This window comes from Ornithodoros turicata, chromosome 2, assembly GCF_037126465.1.
Source record: "Ornithodoros turicata isolate Travis chromosome 2, ASM3712646v1, whole genome shotgun sequence".
Classification (NCBI taxonomy): domain Eukaryota; kingdom Metazoa; phylum Arthropoda; class Arachnida; order Ixodida; family Argasidae; genus Ornithodoros; species Ornithodoros turicata.
The window spans coordinates 137,768,224-137,794,674 of NC_088202.1; the positions used below are offsets into that span (position 1 = coordinate 137,768,224).

General features: G+C 46.2%; 1 protein-coding gene across 2 annotated transcripts in view; it reads right to left on the reverse strand.

The window, feature by feature from the left end:
• LOC135386212 (poly(rC)-binding protein 3-like) overlaps positions 1-26,451 on the reverse strand; it is a 417,863-nt gene that overhangs the window by 228,573 nt on the left and 162,839 nt on the right. For both annotated transcript variants that reach the window (XM_064616021.1, XM_064616022.1), the window contains exon 4: positions 16,352-16,402. The gene's annotated coding sequence lies outside the window, so the exon portion shown is untranslated. The remainder of the gene's footprint in view (positions 1-16,351; positions 16,403-26,451) is intronic.

Below are 26,451 nucleotides of genomic sequence, written 5' to 3' on the forward strand. Positions count from 1 at the left end.
CATGTAGGTGACGCAATAAGTAGGGGACAGCTTTCTAGACGCAATTCGGTAACCGGTCAGGAAATAGACACGTAAGCTAAAGGACACGACAGCCAGAGAGAATGAATACGTCTATGTAAGGAGGAGCGGTTGTTGATCGAGGCAGATGCCAAATAAAGACAACGCAAGGAGAAATTCCCTCTCCCCCTCTTTCTTCTCTCTGGCGTTACGTCAGTGCCGTGGTGGAACAAACGGTACTTGACGTTTGCAGATAAACTCATCAACGCGGATGTGAATGCCAGATAAACACGAACGAGTAAGGAAAGGTATGGACAATTGTAAAACAACTAAAAAAAAAAAAACTCACTAGATATGTAAATTAGCACACTGAAATATGAATGAAAGCTCATGCACAGAATCTATGCAAATCATATGCAAGACGGGGGACATAGGCTTCGCCCCCTGGTATTTGGATAAGCCCCACAAAAGAGACGTATTTAATGGGTTCTATTGTACGACATGCACAAAAAAAAAACAGTCTTGGGTAAGTTACTTCTAAAAAGTAACTGAGTTGGAGTTAGTTACTTTCTTGGTTAAGTAACTAAGTTACAGTTACTTTCTTGGTCAAGTAACTAGTTACAGTTATAGTTACTTTCTTGGTCAAGTAACTAGTTACAGTGACTGAGAGAAAGTAACTTAGTTACATTACAGTTACTTTTTATAAAAATGACCATGCGAGGGTGACACAATTGTTAAAAACACATTTATTTACATTTACTTAAGTGCGATAAAAGTATTATTGCACTCAACCAGAAGCTGTATGAGTCAAGATGTGGCTCTCCCACAGGGGAAAATACGACATGTGTACGTACGAAAACAAGGATCGACATTTATTCGAGTAACTAGATACATTTTGCAGTTACACTCACAGAAATAGTAACTAGTTACAGTTAAAAGCTACTTTTCTGTGGAAATATAACTAGTTACTGTACCTAGTTAACCTCAAAAGTAACTAGTTAGTTACAAGTTAAAAGTTAGTAGTAAAAAGTAGTAGTTAAAAGTAAAGTTATTAGTAAAAAGTAGTAGTTAAAAGTAAAGTTATTAGTAAAAAGTAGTAGTTAAAAGTAAAGTTATTAGTAAAAAGTAGTAGTTAAAAGTAAAGTTATTAGTAAAAGTATTGGTAAAATTAAAAGTAACTTAGTTACTACCAAAGACTGCAAAAAATGAGCACGCGCGCCTAGAAACAAACATTTCGCAAGCACCTGCAGGAAGTACTGAACACTACCTGTGACGAAGCACATCCCCTCTGGCTGGCGTCACGAACTATAGACTGTCGGTACTCCACAAAACGTACTGTTCAACCCTTGAATTGTGAATTGTAGTTTGCCGCTCGTCCGCTACAGGGCCCTAATTCGCGACCACTTAATTTCGAGATTATTCGATGCTGAAATTCGTGGCTGGACTGGTTTACTTCGTGATAACTCCAACATTGGACAAACTGCGTGAGACAAAAGCAGCACTACGCACGTGCGCGCTGCAAAATAGTTCAAATGATAACGATTAACTGGTTACGATCAACTACGAAGATAAAAACGTAAATTCAGATCTGGTACGATCAACTACGAAGATAAAAACGTAAATATCAGATCTGGTACGATCAACTACGAAGATAAAAACGTAAATTCACATCATTACGAAGATAAACGCGCACACACACATACATTGGATGGTGATGGGGTGGGCGATTCACCGCCGCTGAGGCGGTAACACTGCCCTATTTCGCGTTGGGAGAGGATGAAGGGATGATGACGGGGGCTTTCGAAGAGCCGTCGCCAGACCGGTGGAGCACAAGTACTCCGCCAGAAGACGAAGGCCCTGCGTCTGGTGGGCAGCGTTCGACCACGGACCGAGGATCTTCGCTAGGTTGAACGGCCGCTTGTCGAAGATAAGAAGTTAGTCACTATACAGCGTAATTTTCGAATTTTCCACTCTCGGTCGAGATGCGCGCGTGCTAATCTTCTGGTCCCGACGAAAGTTTACGGAACACCGGAGTGGCATATATCTTCACCGGAGCGATACCCCTGCGGCAAACAGGAGCAGATGGACTTAGACAGGAGATTAGATATTCCGCGCACCTGTCAGTAGGTATTTCCACTCTTGTTCGCTGCTATAGGGTGTCGCCCCGATCATTCAAATGCGTCGATCTTGTGTTGCGTAAACTTTTTTTGTCGGGATCTGTTCGTGAATTTTACAATTCGCGACATTCGCGAATTTTATGGGCCCTGGAACACTGAGGGTCTTACCGTACCCTCAGATATTCCTACTCGCCTAAGTTCAATCGAAAATTGGCACCAGTTAACGGCCCTCTTTTGTTCCCACTGTACCCTGATTAACGACACATAATTAAGCCGCCCCCCCCCTTTTTCCTTCGAGCACCTGCACGCGGCTTGACTGTTAAAACAGGGCCAGAACGCGAAACCTTATGCAATAGCCCTACAAAAAGCCTTTGTGCCTCAGCGTTAGAGAACTCGTAGAGATTATGTTAATGTTAATGAGAACAAACATTGCTCGCGATACCTAGCTCCCCCCCCCCCTCCGCGGCGCAGTCGATAATTAGAGTTCTGGTCTTTTTTTTTTCTTTCTTCTAGCGAGTGGCTCATAGGATGTTGATTGTTTTTTTGTTGCTTTAATTACTTGACTCGTCCGACATTTAGAGCTGAGCAGAAGGAGCGAACACAGTATATAGTACCATATGATGAAGATATTGATATTATCAATCGTATCCCATCATACCCAAGGCATCGTGACGCTGTGATAGTGCGCGTTTTTTTCTAAACTGTATATATACGATGGAGTCTGATAAGCCAACGAGAAAATAGAGCGTAACAGTTATAAACAGGACGCTGTATAATACGTGGAGAATATAATGCCTGCCCACTTTGTGGAGGCGTCGTAACTCCGTAAGATGACGCCATTCGTGGAATTTTTTACTCCGGAGTACTTCGCGCTGCAATGGTCCAAATTCAACCAATGCGCCATGCGCCCCCAGGGTGTCGAGCCGAAACGTTTTTCGTTCCCGCTAAAATAGAACTGTTTAGTTCCAGTTCAGCTCGGAGGAAAAAAATAACGGTTCGAAACCGGTTCAGTTTTACATGGTGTAAGGAGAATTGACTGCAGCGAAAATAATCCCGTTTCTTCTCTCCAAGATGTAAAAGAACACTGGCAGAAAAAAGAGCGATTTTGCAAGGCCCCACCGATTGGCTTATAGAGAGAAAAAAACAAAAAAAAAAAAAAAAACAAGCCCGTCTTGCACATTGTTGTGACGCACAAATAGCTACAGTGTGGTTCACCTAAGTAACAGCGAGTCGTCGAGTATTTCCGGGGAAAGGACGGTGTCTTTGATCCGAGAGAATGAATTTCAGGGCTTCCTACCTAAACACCGATTGATGCCATGTACTGTGCACTTGAGGTCCTAGTTGTTGAATTTCCCACATGAACCAAAAACAGAAAGCAAAGTTTTTCGGTTTCCCTGCGGAGCACACACACACACACACACACACACACACAAATTACTGTTTTCATTCCGTTTAACTTCCCCCAGAATAATGTGTGTATTTTTTTTTTTTTTACTTTCCGGTTTTCGATTCGCTCCGGAATTTTGCATGCGCCTTTCGTCGCACATTCACTGTGCAAAGCCGTCAATCTTCCACGCACCTTTTTCTTTCATAAATATATCACCGCCGTCATCTTCAGTTTCGGGCTGGAACGGGTGACTATTCACTTTTATGAACGAATGCGTCTTTAAAATGTACGCTTCTTCACAAAGAAAAAGAGGAAGAAAGAAAAACTCTTCTTCCAAAGTCACGCGCGATAACGCAGTTTAATATAGTGAGCATTTATTTACTTTTAGTTATATTATTTAGACAAGAAGCGTTCCCTCCGCGAATACAAAACAATCTATGCCTTTCAGGAGCACCGAGAGTATAAGGAAGAGATAAATAATAATTTTTATTTTAAAATACAAAAGTTCATAACGGAAGCAATAATATGCGGAAGTTCTCCACGCTCACCGGGCAGGTAAATGTCAGTTCTGTCCTTTCTGTCGCATTTTTTGAGCGAATGCGTTCGAGCTCTTTATCGGATAGACGTTGACGTTTCCCCCGCGATAACGTAATATAAAAATTACGCCGACTGCGCTGACAGGTCCTCGTGAATGGACGCCGCGCGCCTTCCTCCCTCGCAGGCTTCACGCGTTGAAGTACGCGATGAAGTTCAACACGGATGACGGACTAGACAAACAAGATTCACTTTGCTATTCCGCATTCAGCGACGCCGGCGTGCACGTTGGGGGTTCGAGCGCTTTTCGCCGCACGGTGGGGTAATTCTGAACGCCCACCGCATACTAAAAATCGTGGGCTTTGTTTCGTTCTTCGCGTTTGCGTGGGTGCATTTCGAAATGGCGAGCTTTCCACGATAGAGGTGTCAAAACGCGAGCTTGCGGTTGTCAGGGTAAACGTTCGCCATCCGTACGGCAATACATTTATCACTTAGCCATGTAATGACCCCTAGTGGTCTTTTGGGTTTTGGAATAATAAATAATAAATAAATAAATAAATACGAACACGAGAGGGTACACGCAGAGTACAGTTGCGCAATGCAAAAGTTTGCAGGGTTTTAAGGGAGTTAATTGCGTGGAGCGCTGTATGTATCGGCCATTTTAAGGACCATATTTTTCTTCATGTATTGTATGGGGAGCTAGTATTGTCACAACCATATTAGTCTTTTGACAACTAAATACGCGAAAGTTTACTGGAAACTTGGGGTCTATTTACAATGATGGGGAGTAAACTTCTGGGTCAAAAGACTAATACCCCTGTCCCAAACGGGCAGTCTTCAATTATCATTGAAACCAATGGCCACTGAACACTTGTGTAGCGCCATCAATCGTATAACGCGTGAACTTGTCGAAGAGCGTTGAATCCAATGTCCCCTGACAGGTTGACACGTTACACGCTTGGAGGCGCTACGCGCATGTTCAACGGTCATTGATTTCAATCATAATTGAAGACTGCCTGTGTGACAGGGGTATAAAATGGTGTGTAACTGCAATTCATGGAAGTAGAAACTGTAACTGCACTCGAATTTACGCTTCTGTTTTATTCTTAGCGTGTCGGTGCTTCTTTCTAGGAGCCAGGATAGCGTACCAGTCGTGCTTCCTATGGGATAGATGGCGCTGCCGTATATCGACACACTTAAAGGCTTTAATAGATGCGGTTCTGTGCGTCGTAAGTACATTCTACTCTACGCAAGGGTAGCGAGATCTTTTTTTTCCTTTCTTTCGTTTACGTGACGTAGTGAGTGAGATACAGGGACTCCTCCGCATCAAGCCTTGGCGTCAGAGGTGCAAGAGCCTCGAGCACCCTTATTGGTTCTCTTAAGCACGTGACCTGTCTAGCGTGCGGCTCACTGCTTAGTTGCCATAATGTCACAGTGGGATGACTTTCGGTGTTCGCGGTGTCGGATTTCTACGCATATACCCTTTCGCTGTAACATTTGGAATGCAGCTTCACATCGATGTGACTAAACGTCTGTTACGCTTAATTGACATTCCTCGGGGCCATCGCAGTACCGGATAGCTCCCGGAACTCGACTCCGAAAACACTACTAAACGAAATCACTAACGTACATAGGTACGCCATAGTAGACACAAATACAGTCAACCCTCGATTTATGAATTCCCTCGTTTTATGAACAGGAGCACGAGGAACCAAAATTTTTACATGCATTTCCCCCTCGTTTTATGAACCTCGATATTCGAATAATGAATGGAATTTCTGGGAACCAACTAGGACTTGCCCTGCGTTTTTTGCCCTCAATTTATGAACGGATCGTTCCGAGGTCAACAAATATCTTCAGATGAACTATTCCGTGGTCTTATGAATGAAGCCGGAACGGACGAACTTTTTTCCTGGAATTGCACGCTCGGTTTTTAACCCCTCGAAATCCGAACAACAAACGGGTTTTCCTGGGACGCATTAAGGACGACAAAGTGTAAAGCAGAAGGCATGGTCGAAAGCAAAATTACAATATATATTGCATTATAAACACAATCCCAACTCGCAGATACTGTTTCGTCAGCTCGATCGTACAGAATTTTCGATTTATGAACCCCTCGATTTATGAACGATTTTTCCGGGAACCGAGGGTGTTCATAAATCCAGGGTTGACTGTATACGGAAATAGTTACATGTGTACTAGCAACAATAACTACGTACTCACTAAATAACAACACACGAAAGTACGACAATCACGCGTGGGCGTGAGAGCAGTGATGGTATAGTAAGTAGGGTTGCCACCAGGCCGGTATTATACCGGCACGGCCGGTTATTTGCGCTCTCTGCCGGTTTCCGGTAGGAAGGTGATACCGGCAGCCTTTTGCCGGTATTTGTGGCTCAAGACCTTTCATAGGGGCTTTTGTGGGGTTTTGCCTTCAACATTCCACTACAGCTTGAATAAATCTGGAGCACAGACCCAACTCCGCAGTCACCAGTCGTTTTCTTAATTATTCATTATTATTACTATTCGTTGTTATTATTTTTATCACTGTTATTCATTAAGTCTTGTGTTCGGAGGGGACAAGAGCAGTGGTTGTGCAAAGCTGTTGGTGGTTGTGTCGAGCCAGCTACAACGTTCCTCACCCACTTTCCCTCTCCCACGAGCTTTTCGTCCTTTCCCTCTATTCTACCTCCTCTCCCTCAGCCGGTATTTTTCACTCCAAAAGGTGGCAACCCTAATAGTAAGGCACATGCCAGACCAGCGGGACACAATTGGATTCATCTCCTATCCGACCAACAATGAGTTCTACTTTGGCGCATCCGGATAATGATCTCCCGTTATCACTCCGCAAAGGTGAGATAATCCTCTTAGATTAAGAAGGTTGCTGATCGAGCTCGAACAGCGACAGAGAAAATAAATCCTCTCTCTCTCTCTCTCATAATCCTCACATACAAAACAGATAAAGAAAGAAAGGAGGAGAAAAGGAATGTTCGCGCACAGAGAGGCCTCGGGGAAAGCACGCGCTAGATGGGGCTTTCGTCGCTGGCAGGACTGGAATTGCTACATTGTAACCATGCCCGGCTTTGTTTCGTGTCTTTGCACGGTTGGAGAAGGCGAAGCGTGTCAACTACAGTGAAGCACAATATAAGCTGTGATGTGCTTTCCTAAAGTCGTGTTCAAGCTACGAACGGCATAGCCCGTGCCTCTTCTTTTCTCTATATTTAAACACCAGAAGCCAACGTAGGAAGGGAGTTGCCTCAGGACAGAAGCCGCCAGAAGCCACAGAAGCCAACGTAGCCGACAGAAGCCGACAGAAGCCAACGTAGTGTTTAGAACCTTGTACGTAGAAAAGTTGTACCGCAACGCCGGGCGTTCTTAGGTTAAATTAGTGAAATATTGCGAGCCAACCAATTGCGTGACATGCAAACGCTAAATATATAACCTGTAATACTCGGACAACACATAATCTGCAACAGCGTGCCTCTAAGCTCTAAATATATTCGAAAGGACACTAATAAGGATCCGGTCTAAGGATAAGGTCTTTCTATTTTTACCTTTTCATCTTTTCAGTTTCCATTGTCCTTTCATTCATTTAATTTCCTTTGTGGGAGTGGCAGAGTTGTTCAGTGACGAATTCAATATCTTCCGTTTTTTTGTTTTTTTTTTCTATAATCAAACTCAAGGATCCGCATCAAACAAGTTCGAAACGACCGCTTCTGTTCTTCAATCGTTTTGCGAAGTGCGACCTTGGCAGCGTCGGCGTCTACTTTTTGGACCTGGGAGGCGCCACACTCCGAGATTTTTTCAATTCGTATAGTGCATGCAAAACTATAGTTCACACAGCGCTACCGTTTAGAAGAAAAGCGCGATGAAAACAGAGCCGTCTTTGATGATGATGATGATGATGATGATGATGGTGGTGGTGGTGAAAGGGTGAGCCATTGTCGGCCTCACAGAGGTGGGCAACGTCACCACTGACGACCTGGGGAAATGTACGTCCTGGGCCGACTTCTAAGGGAACTGTTTCGACATATGTCTGAAAGCGTCTGAGGAAACCCCAGATAGTACAGTACAGTACAGCACAGCACAGTACAGCACAGCATAGCCAGCACCAGGATTCGAACCAGGGTGCCTCCCCAGTCTCGAGGTGACATGGCCAGCACGCGCTAACCACTGAGCCACGCGAGCTGGTGAGCCGTCTTTGGAGGCAACGAATGGGATCCTCAGGAAGCATGAGTGACGGCATCCGGCATCCAATCATACAGCAGGAGAAGCGCGCGCATGCCTATCGTGCACTCTAAGAAAAAAAGGAGTAAAACGGGGAGTAATTGCAGCTTCCACTCCCCTAGTCTGCAATTACTCCCCATTTTAGTCCCCTAACCCAACATTTAGTCCCGACATTTACTCCCCAGGACTGCATGGTCTCCTGAATGCAACAGTCTACGTAAATATGTGCCCTTGGTCAATTTGAACGACATAAGGCTGTATAACTCAGACAACGTAGCAATTTTCCAGCCACACAGAGTAAGAAACAGTTAGCGCATCTTTCTTCGCAAATTGTGCCCTAGTATAGCAAGATTTTATATCACTCGATATATCACCGTTGACGGTTTGCCTCAAAGTATTTTCATGCATGCGCACCAATTATGTACCTGGGACTCTTACAACAGCGCGTGAAATGCGGTCTTCACTCTGTGACATTCATTTACTCCAATGCATTTACTCCCGAAAGGGACTATTTTTTGTGGCAATGCAATTACTTCCCAAAAGGAGTAAAAGTACTCCTTTTTTTTCTTAGAGTGTGTGCGTGTGGATTTGGAACGGGTCTTGTCGTATAGCGTCGTGTACATGCGTGGCATGATTCAATATCGATTTACTAAATTGTAGCCCACAACATTAATCCAAAATGTTCTAGTGAGAATAATTATCTTCACGTCCTTCGGAGAGCGACGACACCAGCGTGCTTCGTAAGTCGCGCTATGTTTTCCGTCGGAACTGCTCCATGGCGTAGCAGGTGCGTTCACGCGCCGCATGGACTATAAAGGCACCCGATGTATACCCGATGCACGAGCTGAAGCGGCGTTCACTGCGTAGTGCCGAGGCAAGAAAAGAGTCCGGTATAATTCTGACTGTAGCTTCGTAACGGAATCGAAGTTCTGAATTACGACAACTGTGAAATTAACATGGCGTGTAACGTATTTTGAAGTCAACTTGAGCTAGCATTTTAGTGCCCCTTTAAAAGTCAGCACACCTGTACGTCACAACAACTGAGATGAGGCCTTGGCGTATCACACAAGTGCGCTCAGTGCAGAAACTACATCGCTCCCGTTTTCAGTGCCTCCCAAAAGAGAAAACGAAAAAGAAAAAGAAAACGTCAACGAAACATACCGGTCAATATTAATTTTCTCTCGAGCGCCACATCTCGGCCACGACGAGCACTGGTCCACTGCTTCTTTATCCGTCCCCACCGCGCACATTCATTCCATCTCGACACACAGTCGAAGGGGAGGAAATGAGAAAAGCGAGAGCAGCCGACGGAGGGCGCTGCATTGATTGAACTACTATTGGCAATATCGATGGCGCGCTCAATGAGACCTTCTTGTCCCCTCCGCATGTAGCAGTAAGAGACATGATTGGTTTGCTTATCCCTAATACACGAAGAACGGCGGCTGCCACAGTGCGGCCTGCGCCGCGGTGACGCCGCCTAGCGGACCGTGAAGAGTGAGAGAGAGAGACAGAGAGAGAGAAAATGTAGCCCAGCTGGCGTCTCGACCACTGTCTTCTTCGTCTTGGAATTTTGAGAGATACTTGCCCTCGTGGAAATGAACAAGGGCAGTTTAAATTTACTTCATAATTTGTGTCCACGGGCGATAAAATGGCGTGGATAAAAAAATAAAATAATAAAAAAGGGTACGTACGTGGCTTTATATGACCACGTGACAGTGCCACAGCCACGTCAATCCTCAAACTGTGTTTCAGGTATGTTGAAATTGTCTATCCACTACGTAGACTTTTAGTATACTGTTTTTGCATCTTCGATACGGCAACCGCTACGGCGTTGGTCGTCTCAAGGCGCATGCGCGACGCTTGGTGGTGATCAAAGGGCTCGCCGCTGTCGGCCTCACAGCGGTGGGCAACGTCACGACTGACGCCCTGGGGGAATGTGCGTCCTGGGCCGACTTCTAAGGGAACTGTGCCGGCATATGTCTGAAAGCGTCTGAGAAAAACCCCGCACAGCACAGCCGGCACCTGGATTCGAACCCGGGCACCTCCCAGTCTCGACGTGACATGGCGCCAGCACGCTAACCACTGAGCCACGCGAGCTGGTCTGCGCGACGCTATCGGAGCTTCGCTAACGTACCGCGTATTCGTATCTCCTCGAGGAATGGCGTACCGTGTTATCGGAGACGTCATGATGTTTGCGGGGCTCCGCGAGGAGAAGAAAAAGACTAGGCCAACTACGCGAGAAGCAAGATGGCGGTGCGGACTCCCGCAACGTTTTTATGCGGGTATGGTATTGCGGGTAACCATTCCGTGGATGCAACGAAATGGATCGCAATAACAGAGCTCCTCAACAGCGTAACAGCGAAAGGATTCACGGTTGAGGATTTGCCATGCGGGAGCGCTATACGACGTTAAATAATCGTACCGTCTCCTTCCACGGTGTACTAAAACGTCAACAGCGTCGGTCGCGCGTATCGTGATATCGTTTCCGATTACCGTACCGTGTACCGAACAGGGATGTTGCAAAGTGGTTTATTAAACCTCACAAATGAAAAAAAAAAATTCACATCACATTAAAAGGTTTCAATAAAAAATTTAATAGCATTTCAACGAGAGATTCGCCAAAAAGTTACTGCTTGCGATGCCCCCACTATATAAAGCTATTGCACTTGAACGCGTTTGGCAACAATGGTCAAAGATTGAGAAATTTTCCGCGCTCTGATCACTGTTTTTATTCCGTGTTTGTCCGCGAATTCAACTGTACCTATGATCGGCGTAAACACGTGGACAGATGGAGATAATACGTCAGGAATGAGTGTGAGACAGCAGGTAGTATGCGTCCTCGGCCGACTTAAAGGGACTATGAAATTTCCCGAACCCCCATACTTTTTTTCGATGGAAACTGTTCTTCCGGCAGAGAAAATAATATGCCACAAATTTTTCCGGACGAAATCGCTCCACTCTGCGAGGAGCGCGCGCTGGAAATGTCTCTTCCGCGTTCCTCCTCTCCCGCGCATATTTCCCTGCCGATGGTGTAACTGTACGGACCGCACTTCGGTTCCCCGTTACGTCACCGGTGTTGCACAATGGCAAGTAATGCCGCGAGCTCGCGCTGTGGCTGCCGCCACTGCCGAAATCCGCTGTCATGGAGATTTCCACTCCCGATGAACGCATACGCGGGATCCTACGGCGCATGCTCCTGGCGGGATTCCTCGGCTCGGCAACACGTCACGATGACGTGTTTCTGAGCCGGCCGTGGTCGCGTCAAGTTACCCGTTGTGTCTCCGCTCGGCAGCTCGTCACGGCGGGGCGCCAGCTGTCCTCCCTTCGCCGCTCCGTTTAAATTCGCTCCCGAGAAATCCGCTCGCGCGACGAAAGTAAAATTTCGGTTCTAGACTCAGAAAAATGTCTTCTTTCGAACGAAACGAAGAAAAAAATCGTTTCATAGTCCCTTTAAGGGGGAACTGGTGCTCATTGCACAGCTGTCGTTACACTTGTGAACTGCGTTCGATGCAAAACTTCGTTTGCGAAGTCTGTTGGGGAAACCCAGCGAAAACCTAGGGCAGCAGAGCCGGTGATAGGATTTGAACACATCACCATCCTCAGCATGACCTTCGGCTACCACCCATTATCGAATACTGTATCTACAGCGCCATGTCCTTGGTCATGTCAGTCGGTCTTGCAAAAGCTAGACGTCCCGACCCTGTCTATAAGACGCCAGGAGCTTGGTGACCTGCGAAAGCGGCACAGGTACCTCCTGTAGCGTGAGACACATTGAACTGAACTGGTGAGGCTTCTGCAAGCGTAAAACGGCGCTGAGGTGATAACATCAAAGACTCCCGTAGCGTCCCCCCATAGGCGTCTCGTGTGTTACGTTCATCCGTCATTAATCAATCAGTCTGTTATCGTCAATAAAGCGATCATCAATCATTCTACGCCTGCATATATAACCGACTCTGCTTTTGCTGCTTATAGCCTCTGCTTCTCAGATGGCATGGCAGTCTTTGCCTTAAATGTTGTCGCCACTTTCTTCCTGTTCTGCCATTTTCGTTTCTTGCCATAGCAGTCCTACACTCTAAGAAAAAAAAAGGAGTAAAAAGGGGAGTAATTGCAGCTTCTACTCCCCTAGTCTGCAATTACTCCCCATTTTAGTCCCCTAACCCAACATTTAGTCCCGACATTTACTCCCCTGGACTGCAAATTGTCACTAAACTTCGCGAATTGTCTCCTGAATGCGACAGTCTACGTAAATATGTGCCCTTGGTCAATTTGAACGACATAAGGCTGTATAACTCAGACAACGTAGCAATTTTCCAGCCACACAGAGTAACAAACAGTTAGCGCATATTTCTTCGCAAATTGTGGCTTAGTATGGCGCAAGATTTTATATCAGTCGATATATCACGGTTGACGGTTTGCTTCAAAGTATTTTCATGCATGCGCACCAATTATGTACCTGGGACTCTTACAACAGCGCGTGAAATGCGGTCTTCACTCTGTGACATTCATTTACTCCCGTGCATTTACTCCCGAAAGGGACTATTTTTTGTGGCAATGCAATTACTCCCCAAAAGGAGTAAAAGTACTCCTTTTTTTCTTAGAGTGTAATCGACTCGCAACGACACGGCAAACAGAGCCGTTTCTGTTCCATCTCCACGACTTTATACAACAGAAGCTTCCGGTTCGTACACAATACCGATAAAAGAAAAAGGAGGGTATGTTTACGAGTGCAGCACACCCAGCGCGGCACAAACGCAACGCCATGCACGAGTAGATACGCAGATATGCAGTATAGTTGTCCTTCGAAATCTAGCGTCCCCGTTCTCGTAGCCACTGCTCTGCCGGAACTGAGGATGATTTTGAATCTGCCAGACGTTCCGAGACACATCGCAGAACGCGCTCCCTACGACCAGAATATCCGACGTCTTCTAGAGATTGCATGCATGTGAATGTGAATATGACAAACACCGGCGAGGGGATAAAAAGAAAAAAGAACAAGAAACGCAAAAGGAACTGCAGCCGTGAGTTATATCCTCCTTTAGATAACTCTCGTGTGTGTGTCTGGCCAGATTGCCTGAAGCAATCAGTTTGTTGGTCCTGCAAACATCCTCCCACCCCTTTTCTGGCGAGCTCTTCGTGCCTGATACAAGGAATATGCTCTTTTTTTCTCTCTCTCTCTCTCTCACACACTCTCTGTGCATTTCTTTTGCTCTCGTTTTATTAGCAGGAAAAAAGAAAGCGCGAGTGTCGGACGCTTAAGAAAGGCAGAAAAAAAAAAAGTTCACCTGGCCTTTTTCATTCGCAGCTAGGTATAACTACACAGTGCGGTGTACTACCGTATATACCTGCCTTCGCAAGGAAAGATTATCTGCCGGTGGCAGACCACCGTCTGGGGAATAAGCGTTCGTTCGCCACGTCGATTTTTGGAGAAGGAGCTTTCTCTCTCTCTCTTTCTGCTCTTCGGATATAGATATGTACATCGCTTACCTCTTATTTGTTTATTTTGCTTCTTTTGTTGTCGTCTAGTGTTGTTATGAAGTTAGTGGCACACTAGCAGTCTCTGTTCGTTTTTGTGACGTGGTACATTATTCCTTCGGGAAAATTGCGGCAGATCAGTGGAGTGTGAAAGTGGGTGTGCGCGGAAGTCATCTTTTTTTTTTCTTCTTATTTTTTTCAACGTGCAAGATGACGTCTTTCGTTCTCAGTAAAGCAGAGACATAGCCAATCTCTCGTTCTGTATGCTTGGGACTAACGTCGGTATATGATCGAAAGCCATGTGGTTCGCGTGGTGTGTTAACAGAGTGGTGCTTGGACAATTAGTCAATGAATAGAATTACTACTTAAACAATAGTTTAACCCGTGAAGTTTATTGGTATTGATATTGAAAGATCGACTCTAGATAAACACATCACGGATGGACAGAAAGCGGTCAGACAACAGAATTGAAAAAAAGAAAAAGACGACGACGACAGAGAAAAAAGAAAGAATATCGATGCGCGTATCACTCTTATATACTTCGCTCTTGCTTATATCTGTCTGAAACGACTTGAAACGCTTTACAGACGATCCCCTGTTCTGTCAACGCCGCGCGGCATCCATTTGAACACTTGCCAAAAGACGGGTTAGTTATGCCTTTGACGAAATATTTATGACTGATGCCAGTGTGACCGAGTTTATGTGGCTCGCGGAACTACTTAATCATACTTCGTTGCCCACTCGAAACTGTGTGGTAAATTCGCTGTTCGTACCCGCGGAGCAATGTAACTCGTTCTTGCGTCGCACGAGGCATTGCGTGTACACAGGCGTCAAATAAATGCTAAAAAAAAAACGTCCCAGACGCAAGAAAGCTTGCGCGCTGGATAAGCGAACGTGTCTCTCTACGGCAGACTTGTACAAAATACTGCGCAAAAGTATTTAAAATAAGATACTAAATACTCTACGGAAAAAGTATTTAAAATAGAGTACAAAATACTCAAAACTGAAAGTAATTTGAGTAGAGTACTAAATACTCTAAGAAGTATTTAAGATACTATTTAAAGTACTTTAGTATTAGCAGTAAGTGAAACGCGTATTCTGAACGTGGCCTTACAAATGAAAGGAATAAACTTCATCAGCCATGCATATCTTTCATTTGCAACGTCTTGGTGTCAAGTAATGTTTGGTGAACTTTGGTGAACCCAAGTAAACTTTGTTGATATGTTCTGACCCAAAACTTCGTAATCCCTCCTGTATGTCGGTTCGGGTCTTTCAACCTCTGGCACGTGTTTATTGCTTTGATGACCAAGGAAATAAATGCCGGGATTATCTTGTACCTAATCCCCTGGTGATTCACCTGGCAATATGAATAGGAACGGTTTTCTGACGAAGCTGGCTATTGAGAAGCAAGGCCAGGTGGGACCAGCCTATTGTGCAAGAGGATAAATGGCAGATTCGCGAATTCCCGAGAAAAAGAAAACGAAGAAAAAGGGAGTTAAATTCCAGTGAGCTGAAAATCTCGGCAATGCGGGAAGCGTGCTGGATATGGCTTGACGAGGAAGGAAAGTATTTTGAGTACTGAGTAGCAAATACCGAAAAAAGTATTTTAAATACATTAAAAATACTTGTCGCAAAAAAGTATTGAGTAGAGTACCGAAATACCGGAAAAGTATTTAAAATACTGTATTTTGAGTACGTACTCAAGATACGTACAAGTCTGCTCTACGGTTTCGATAGACATATATCTCGTGCTGTTTCTACACTGGATGAGAGTGCCTAGAACCACCGCTTTGATACGTCTTACCTGACGAAGATGAGTGATCTGTGGTGGCAACAGGCAACAACGTGAGGTGACGATGATGATGATTGATTATTCCGCGTTAGCGCCGCGCATGAACACACCGTGAGGTAAACACAACAGATAAATCGTGACATGGGGGAGGGGGGGTGATTAACGGGAGGTAACACCGCGAAGGCTGGAGCGGAAACTGGGTGTTACTCGTATTTCAGCCCACCGAGGACAATCCGCACCATGACGTTTCGCGGAAACGAATAGGATTCCGAGCATCGCAGTGTCGAGCTTCACCGTCGAGTGGCGCTGCTGGCAGCAATATGCGCGCGTTTCCTCGAAAAACACCCTGGTTACAGGGGAGGAGGAGGAGGAGGGGGTAATGTCTTAATCGGCTCGCCGTTGTGGGCCACAGAGAAGTGAGCATCGTCAAGACTATATATATAAAAAAAGAAGAATACGGATGAAACGCGGAGATGCTAGAGGGTGCGTGAGTACGTCGGGGAGTGCAAAGTGCTAGAGGGGTCGTTGGGCAAGACCCGCCTGGATACAAAAAACGCCCTCCCTCGACCAATAAAAACAGGAGCTCCGCGTGCTTTAACACTATGTTTATCCGAATAGTACGGCACAAAAAGTCATTGCGCAATGCGGTTAGAGCCTCGCGATTATTCATTAACCACGCAACAGAACGTGGTCACATCTCACACGTATAAACTTTGAGGTTGTCTCATCTGTTATGCGTGATACCGCCTCCAACAGACACGTTTCCGTACATGCACCCCAGCTTGGTGTACAGGGCGTGCTACAAGACAGACAAAAGAGTCTTACCGTTGACGTCTTCTGTGCTGCCCCAGTCGTGGTGGTTTGCTAGATGAACGCCTGTAACGAGAAAGGAAAACACTGTCATTATGAAGAGCCTCGCAAACTACATGCACAAATGTGCCATCATGGCTTTCGTAGTAGATCATGCGCGAGAGCGTAATGGCGTATTCCACTGGTCGCTGTGCGGCGAGCATCCGTTGCGGAGCAATATAGAAACCAGCACGGAAGGACGGAAGCTGAATTCACCAGCGAAAAACAATAGCTCTGTTGCTATGAGCTTGCCGCAAGTGATTAAGTGGTAACCGAGACTGCACCAGATATCGGGCCGGTGTCCACAAGAGGTTGGGGATGTCGGCTGGATATGTTCCCGACGTTGCCAACTTGTGGCCGATATGCAATGTCGGCTCTATGCTTACCGAAAAAAGTCGACATCGAGCCGACAATGCCAACTTTCGATCGATATCACGCTGAAGTTGGCAATGTCGGCTCGATGTTGGCCGAAAGAAGCGACACGAGGCCGACAATGACAACTTGCGGCGGATATCGCACTGAAGTTGGCAATGCCGGCTCGATGTTGACCGAAAAAAGCGACATCGAGCCGACAATGCCAACTTTCGACCGATATCGCACTGAAGTTGGCAATGTCGGCTCGATGTTGGCCGAAAGAAGCGATATGACACTGACGCTTGCCGCAGTAAGTAAAAGGCAAAAACAGGGAGCTGGCTTTTTCTTTGCCTCGCAAGGTGCGGAAATGACGACGGCACTTCGGAGTTCCTGTCGAATTCAAGCGTTCGCGGCGGAGCAAGAAAGAGGGCTCCGTCGTGGAGCGAGACAATCGGAAAAAAGGCCGCGAGACACGCGAAGCCGTTCTAGATCAACACGTGAAACATACTTCATTCGCCGTGGGGCTCAAAAAGTCGCTCCCCGCCAACCCGTTGAATTCTCCCCCATAAGCTTTTGAAAAATATTTCTGTCTCGTGTTTTCTTTCATTTCACACCATGTTTTGCGAACCATTCTATCCAAGTTAATAGACCCATTCTGCCGTGCTGTGTTCCTACGCACCAGTCGTAATAAATCCTTCGACCTTTCAGCGGTAGACATTCCAACTTGGAGAGCAACGCAAGCGAAAATCTCAGACAAAAAAAAAAAAAAAAAAAGGAGGAGAAGAAGAAAAATGATTGTTTCGTCCGGCGATCCCGAGCACAGTCTACAAGACTGTCACATGAGGAACGCTCGGGAGCTGCTTCCGATTAAAATAGTTCAGACGCACGTCACAACTTCTTGTATGCTTTTTACATATGCCTTATCAAGACCCAAACGGGCAAAATTATGAATACACGTTACAGCCTTTGGTGACACTTATACGTTACAGCCCTTTGTGACGCTTATATGCTACCTTTGATTGCGAAAATAACAGAACACTTGGAAACAAAATACTTGGAATCGCCTCAGAAAAGACGACAGGGCCTCCCGCCATTCCCGCTATATAGGTAGTTCCTGGCTCCCTTAATAGCCACAGTCTCCTTTCTTTGCTTTGACCCGAATTCCAAGTGTTCCATTGTGGTCGGTACAAGGAGTGGGTGGAGTAATTGATTTCCCCAGAAATAGTTTAACAAAGCCCCCTGAGGGAAGAAAAACTGGGGGGAAAAGGACAAATGACAGGGGTCGCTCCCGTCTCCTTATTATACTTCTCAGAGGATGCCACTATATTTCGCCGCCTATTTGAGTCTTATTTAATCGATCATTAGATAAAAATCCGTTGCTTGTGGCAATGTGTGGCAGTCTTCTCGGTATACTACCATATGTGCGGCTGCTCAAATATGGCGCCGGTAACACCGCGCGACACTACGTGGCAGCACCCTACCTTTGAACCTGTTTGAACCCAAGCTAAACAAACTCTGCCATATGCTTTCTTACCATGCCCAGAGTCACTGTGTAAAATATTCGCTGTGACAGTTTGTCTCTTCGAAGGCGAGAGGGTAAAGTCTAGAGAGACCACGTGACGAAGTGTCTGTCCAATCACGAGGCAGCATTAAGAGGGTATTCGTATACCAGAATGGGTCCATGTGCGCACCACCTTGAAATCTTAACCCCCCCCCCCCCCCCGCGCCTTATATGGGAGATTAACCAATGAGATCTCTCCGCGGACAAGTGGGGAGAGAGGGAAACTTGGGGGATGCGCGGACATACTTGCTTAGCATATTCAATTCAAATCTAATCATTTCAAGATGCTGTACGTCACTCATGCTCACGTCATCGTGAAACGGAAACTGGACGTTCGCTGTTCTCGTTTATCGCAAAAAACACTACGACGGTCTGCGAAATGAAATTTTGCATATGGCATCAGCACGTAAGCTTAGAGTGCAACAACTCTAAGATCAAAATGAGACGCCGGTTCCACGTTTAAGATAGTGAGTTTTCGTCCCAAAGAACACGTAATCATGATTACGACACCCTTCGTGACACCCTTCACTTGATCGTACCTCACCAATAAAGTGCTCAGTGGGAACTGTGCCGATATACTGTGTCGACACCCACTGCCGGAAAAGCCTCTCATAGTACAGCCGGCGGAGGGATCCGATCCCGCCCCTGGCTAACCATCGAAGGGCTTATTCACACGGCGCAACTTTAGTGGTGCGCAACTACCAGGCTGCGCAGAGTGGAGCAGTGAACAGTAAAGCTATGATGGCTAAACTCGGTTGCAGTAGTTGCAGGAGGAATTCAACCGACAACCGCCAGGCGCAACGTGTCAATCACTTGGATTCTCCGCGGGATACGTCCAATCACTACGGATGGTTTCCGCACGTAACTTCCAGAGCCGTTTATAGGGGGCTCTGGTAACTTCCTATGAGAAGCTCCCTCTGCCGGCACAGCCTTCGCGAGTGTTAGATGTGAAGACGCGGGAAGCATGCCAATTCCTACAGTAGTAGATTGTAGTCGTGTTCAACTTAAGAAGGAAAAGAAATCTAGTCCGTCATCTACATACGCCGTTGGACATAAGGAGATAATACTGCGCGCCAGGAGAAGTACTGCAGCGCACCCATGGGGGAGGGCTCGCGTAGTGTCATGCAGCCAGTCTTAACAGCCAATACGGAAGCAGAGTGAATATGATGGATTACATTATCTGTCGGAGGAGGGAGAGTGACGTCTCTAATATTTTGAGAGCTGAGGGACTAGATTTCGTTTCCATCTTAAGTTGAACACGACTATAGGTAAAACACTCCGTGACAACAGTGTGTTTTTGCGTTACCTCATTGCGAACTGCCAATCTTATTTGCAGTTCACTTGAACAAACGCAAAGATACGGCAGTTCATAAACTTTTAGGAAATCGAAGTTTTGCTCAGTCTTATACATGAACACCGCATACGGAAGACGGTGCGGTTAAAAGCTCAAAATTTGGACAATCAAATATTTTGGGAACACGTTGGGCAGTGAAAAATTTCAGATGGAAAAATTCTATTGAGTGAGAGAGAGAGTTGTTCTATGAACACAACAGTGTAGCAGCGTGCAAACTTGCATTTACGATGCGCCGGAGACAGGCGAAGGCAGTTACAACGTCGCGCCGAAGGAAGGAACCCACTTCATTGCAACTTTAATTGCGCGGAACTGCTGCTGGAGAAACGTTGCAGCTAAGTTGCTGCTTAAACGTTGCGCGGCAGACTTGTGCCCGTTACCAAAAAATAGGAACTAAATACCGTTACCCGTTACTTCAGAAAAAAGTAACCAAATACGTTACTCGTTACCAACATACAAAAGTAACGAGTTCTCGTTACTCACAGGTAACGAGTTACTTTTTCGTTACCGCCGCATAGTTAAAGGAGCCAACAAACATGCCGTCACTTGCCTTCAACTCATTATTAATGAGAAACTGCACTTTACAATAAGCTGATACTCGAAATTTACATCAGTGATCTTCGTTTTCTTTCGTGTGATGACATCTGCTGCCGAAGTGGGGGTGATCGGAGATTATGAAAACACAAGAAAAGACACCGGTTTTCGTGCCACCGATCACCAACGGTTCCCAAAAACACACGAGGGGCTGCGTCATAATTTAGGGCTCTCAGAAGCTTAGCAAAGACAAGAAAAGCCTAGAAGTCGAAACGCGTTTTTTGTGGCCATAGCACAATTGGTACCCGTCCTCGGGAAGGAGTGATAGTCGGAGATTACGGAAACAAGAGAAAAGACAAGGGCCTTCGTTTAAGACGATTCAGCACGTCAACAACACATCCAACGAGGGACTGCAATAATACTTTGAGTCACACGTGGTCGTGGGTCACGCAGGTCCACGCATTGCGCCACACGGAGTGCCGAAATGTGCTCTCCCGCGCTGAAGAAAAGGAACGAGTAACGTCAGTAACGGGTTACCAATTTTTGTAACTGATTCCGTTACTATTACCATTTTTGAAAAAGTAACTGAATCGTTACTTCGTTACCAAAAAAAGTAACCGTTACCAAGTAACGAGTTACTTGTAACGAGTTAGGCACAACTCTGTTGCGCGGTGTGAATAGACCCTAACGTGAGCCTGGATCAACCATTTTGTCCGCAAACGCTCTCCTCGCCGAAAAGAGAATCCAACAGAAAATAAACCCTCGTGTGCGAAAGAGGACGCAAAGAGGATGATACGTGTACTGAGACAACAAATGTGCAACTCTTCTTGGCTGATAGGATCTGCTCGATCTTCGCTGCTGTACAGGGTCGACCCCGAGCTACGCTTCCATGTACCTCCGTCGTTTCTTCGACAAGCAGCGTGTCCCCTGCATAGGTCCCGGCTCAATGTCTGTCCCGTACAGCGGTGGCTTGTTCTACATATTGGAGAAGTCACCATCTCCAAACTGCAGTGGGTGAGATGTTATCGAGGACACAGAGCACATCTTCCTCATGTGCTCCAAGTATGCAGACAGTCGCAGGACACTGGAACCAAGTCAGGATCGCCAGGCCATTTGACCTTGTAAAGCTCCTAGGTCCTCAGCCATTCAATCATCAAGCGGCTGCATTGAAAGCGCCCTTACGTTTCCTTGAAGAAACGCACCTGATTGACATTTTGGGGAGAATTTCTGGTCCCTCCTTTGTGACAAGTGTTCCCACTATTTCGCGATGCTTGTGTCCCCACCCCCCCACCCCCCCACCTACTGGGTTTCCTTTTTTTTTTCTTTTCAACTAACTGCGGCTAGGTGGTCTGGGGTAGCCAGTCTGACTTCGTCGTGACTTACGCCCCCATCTTTTTTTTTCCTCCTCTATCACATCTTGTGTGCCATTTTCGAGCCCCCAGCTCAAAACCCCCACACACGTATACGTTCCTAAATGCTTCAAAAATACAGCAGGGTGCCGCAAGACCGCGACACGAAAACCCCACAGCGCCGCTAACATTCGAAAGATCCCTCTTTGGGGGGGTCATAGCTGTATACTTGGCTTTTTAGCTAATCCGTCCTACACGCGCCACTTTTCACGGGAGGTAAAGCGTATGAGAGGCGACATGCACGGCGCGCGTGGTTATCCACGCTTGAACACGCTCGACATGCGAACAGCACGCCGCGCTTTCCAGACTGACGAGGCACACGCGCGGCGGCAGCGGCGGCGGCCTTTACAACACGGGGAGGTCAACAACGGCCCGAGTCACTCGTGCTCCAACCCAGACACGGGAATTTGCACGCGGCTAGGCTTTCCTCACACACGCGCGCGCACACACACAACATCAAGAAGCGAAGGAGAGAAGAGGCAATTTATTCTCTACATTGCATAATTGCCGTCATAGATGAGTGCTTGTGCCAAGAAGGCGACACGACTTTAAGTTGCATTTCCGTCGGGAAAGTGTCATGGGACTCTTTGCGCGCTATTAATTAGTTGGCCGCCGCGAGTTTTTGATCGGTTTGTAAATACAATAATAATCACTCTGAGTTTATTAATCGCAAGACTTCGATGATGACGAAAGACGTCAGTGGTCGATCAAGATCAGATTAATTTCCGGCGGCTGCGAGTTCTTTAACGTGCTGTGCAATCTCAGCACACGACACTCAGTATGTAACGTCCCCTGCGCAAGGCGATGTACCTAGGCAACCTGTACCACGCCGCCAAACTGATGGTGTGCCAACTGACACACCGTGGCTGGTTTTAAAGGATAAGTAAATAAGACTTCTTCATTCATCCAGCAGCCTAAGGAGGCGCCATGCAAAGCACAATTTCGGTGTCTTGTCCAGTGGCGTCGGAACTATTTTTTCACTGGGGGAGCGAAAAAAAAATGCTATATCATCATCATCATCATTTATTTTCCTTGAGGGCTCATGCAGGCAATACAGGGGTGGTACACAAATTGAAAACGTGCTCCAGGAAATTACGACATGCACATACTTGTACAGCAGACCTAAACTAACATTGCTGAAGTAATGTCTATGAATATGTCAGTGAGAAGATAATGTTAATATAATTACAAACATAATTTACATATCTGGGGGAGCCGTGCTACCTCATCTGTAAATGAGGGGGAGCCGTCGCTCCCCCTGCTCCCCCTGTTCCGGCGCCCCTGGTCTTGTCAGCGCGTAATGTAATTTACGAAACGTAGACGTAGCATCAGCGTAGCTTCTCGCTGAAAATTCGTGCGCTACACGTACACGACGCGGCGTCACTTGCGGCGTACTCTCTACGTGTCACGGGGTGGCCATCAACGTCACTCATTCGGTTACAGAATGTCTGAATGAGTTGAGGGGTTTCTAGAGGGAGTGCAGACCAAGGGACCTCTCTCTCGCGCTAGCAAGTCAGACACGATATCCTTCTTGCGTAAGAGCGCATATGAATTTATGGAGGTGTCTACTCGCAGCTCCTTTAACGAGCTTGGTGTAGTAATTTTGCTCGCCTGGTCGTCCTGGAAACTCATTACGCATAATTTAGAGTACAAGCAGCAGGCCTATCACCTCTCCTAGACCGTGCAACTAGAAACAGAAAGCAGATACGACGCTGCTAAGGTACCAGCACTTTGACTTTGAAAATCGCAGTCCCCGACTTGAGTAAGTGAATGATTTTGGGTTTATCTGGCGCAAGGATAACAAAGATCAAGCTGCGCCGAAGAATAGCAGTCCCGACTTGAATGACGTGTATATGCATCAGAGACTGCTTCAAAAATGATGCTACAGTCGGAAGGCACCACGGGGCGGCAGCACTTGCGCATATCCTCCGTCGTCTTCTCAACACGTTGCTGGCTTCCCTTAGAAATGACAGAGTCAACAGACATCAACGCTCAACCTTGACAAGACGTTCTTCGCACGCTCGCTTTCGTCGACCAACTTGACGAGATGTTTTCGCTGTCAATTCCAGTCCGAGACCCCCCAGCGGGAAAAAGCTCCTCTAAAGCTCTGGATGAGCAGCGATGAACTGTCAAGCCATCGACACTTTTAGCGGTCGATATAGATTCATCCGGTCAGGTCGTCGTCGTTAGGTGGTGTACGCATTAGGTCCGAGCCAGGTACGCAAATGGATGTATGCCGCTAAAATATGCCCTCGGTAAATGCGTTTTTGGGAAGGAGGAGGAACAGATATCGGGAACGGCGGGTCGATTCCCGAGAAAGGTATTTCAACGCTCGTTGAATTCCCAGCCCACCCGTTCCTTTTTCGAAGGGAGCGAAAATAGTATTGGGTTGATCCGACTCAGGAGGATGAGAGATTCTGTAAACATGGCCATTCTGCTGCTAGATGGACGGGCGGGATGTTCGATGGACAGTCGATGGCCGGTCGGGGGAAAGGTTAGAAGCAGATGCGTCGGACGGTGTGTTTACCATTGCGAAATAGACTGCATAAGAGGAAAAATAAACCAAGAGGACACGTGGCGCACTCGGAACTCATCACGCGATTAAAAATGTAACGGGTGTGTTAAGTGATTGATTGATTGATTGATTATTTGAAAGAAAACCAGGGAGAAATTGAACTTGTCTCCTGACTAGTTCTGCTACTCTCAAAACAAAACAACAAACAACCAAAAACAAACAAAGTACATTCCCCATCCCCAACAATTAGTGTGTTAGTTCACTAGGTGCAAATGAATAAATATCACTAGAACATGTGTTAAGTGTGACGCACACTGTGTATACATTGCGTATTCCAACAAACATGCACCAATATGAATGATACCACACTGAATGTTTGTAACAGTCGGGTTTCCAATATTTTTTCGTTGTGCCTAACTAATTAAGCAGATAAGAAAAGGTCGATTAGCTAACTATTATTTATTTATTTATTTTTGTAAGGGCCGATGTGTCAACTGGAACGTCGTACAACGCATAGAGAAAGACCTTACCGGAGTGCTTCCAAAACGGAATGCGTTTTGTGGCTTTCTTTTTAATCGGGAGAAAGAAAAATGCGGCAGCAGTATTGAGAGCTGTAGAAACATGTAATGAAAGGTACTCAGAAACAGACACGTAACATCAGAGTTGTGCTTAACTCGTTACAAGTAACTCGTTACTTGGTAACGGTTACTTTTTTTGGTAACGAAGTAACGATTCAGCTACCTTTTAAAAAATGGTAATAGTCACGGTATCAGTTACAAAAATTGGTAACTCGTTACTGACGTTACTCGTTCCTTTTCTTCAGCGCGAGGGAGCACATTTCGGCACTCCGTGTGGCAATGCGTGGACCTGCGTGACCCCCCAAGCAGCACGCCAATATTGGTCCAATATTGGACCCATATGGGCTGCCAAGATTGCCAATATTGAACCAATATGGGGAGTGCAACCAGGCTCCATATTGGACCAATATGGGCTGCCCATATTGGCAAGCCCATTTTGCGCCAATATTGCCAATATTTCTGTGATAACACCTACGGGGAGCCCGTGTAATAATAAAGCATTATGCTGTATAATATTCACTACTTTTGTATAATTTTTGCTTTTTTATTTCTCTACGTGGAACGTGGATCTAATTGATCCACGTTCACATCACTGCAAAAAAAAAAAAAAAGAACGAAAGAAAAGGAAAGAAACACGGCATTGCCCAAACACACACAAAAAAACGAACAGGTACTACGCCCGCGCTGAAGTTCACAAGCAGTCCCATAGAACTGCCAATACCAAAGATCAGGAAAAGATCTTGCCGGAACAGCACCGCAAGCGGTACGTACTGCCCGACGACCCGAATACCAAAGATCCCTCAGAAGCCTTCATTGGGATCCCAATATAATGTGGACTAACAATTTCCACACCCGCTCCGAGAATACAAAGCAGCGAAACACTTTCGTGGCGGTGACGGACACACGCCAGAACAATTTACACTGCTTGCAGCAACTTGAAATCACCTAACTTTACAGAATAACCATCCCGTCTTATCAAATATTGTGTTTTTTACTTGACCTGCCGCAATTTCGTTACCATTACAGCACCCAGCGACATTTTAGCCCTATGAAACGTCCGTTCGGGCTGTCGCGCATGCGCATTAGTTGTAGGACGCTTGATTACGCTCAAACAACTCGCTCGCTCACAGTCGGCTCGACCGATTGGCATTGGCATCGCTAAGGAAGATGGTGGCGACTTTCAAGACGTGGAATGTTGAGGTGTCGAACTCTAGCGAACTTTACGTTGGGAATGCCAAGTACGTTGACTGTTTCGAACAATATGTATCATCTGCGGGAAGTTGTTGAATGTAACGATGTAGTGAATAGGGTATTTCACACGCTTCAACGTTCAATCTTGCCGTGCTGCTTGGGCATTTGTGCAACACGGCTACGTACCCTGTTCAGTCAATATGGGGTGTACGCGTGCAATATGGGGCCCATATTCCCAAGATTTTCCCAATATTGGCTCAAAGTGGGCAATATGGGGCCCATATTGCCAGGATTTTCCCCATATTGGCTGAAACTGGGCAATATGGGGCCCATATTGCCCATTTTCAGCCAATATGGGGAAAATCTTGGCGAAACGGGTCCCATATTGGACCCGTATCGCCAATGACCAGCCAATATGGGTCCAATATTGTGTGCTGCTTGGGCCACGACCACGTGTGACTCAAAGTATTATTGCAGTCCCTCGTTGGATGTGTTGTTGACGTGCTGAATCATAAACGAAAGCCCTTGCCTTTTCTCTTGTTTCCGTAATCTCCGACCATCACTCCTTCCCAAGAATGGGTAC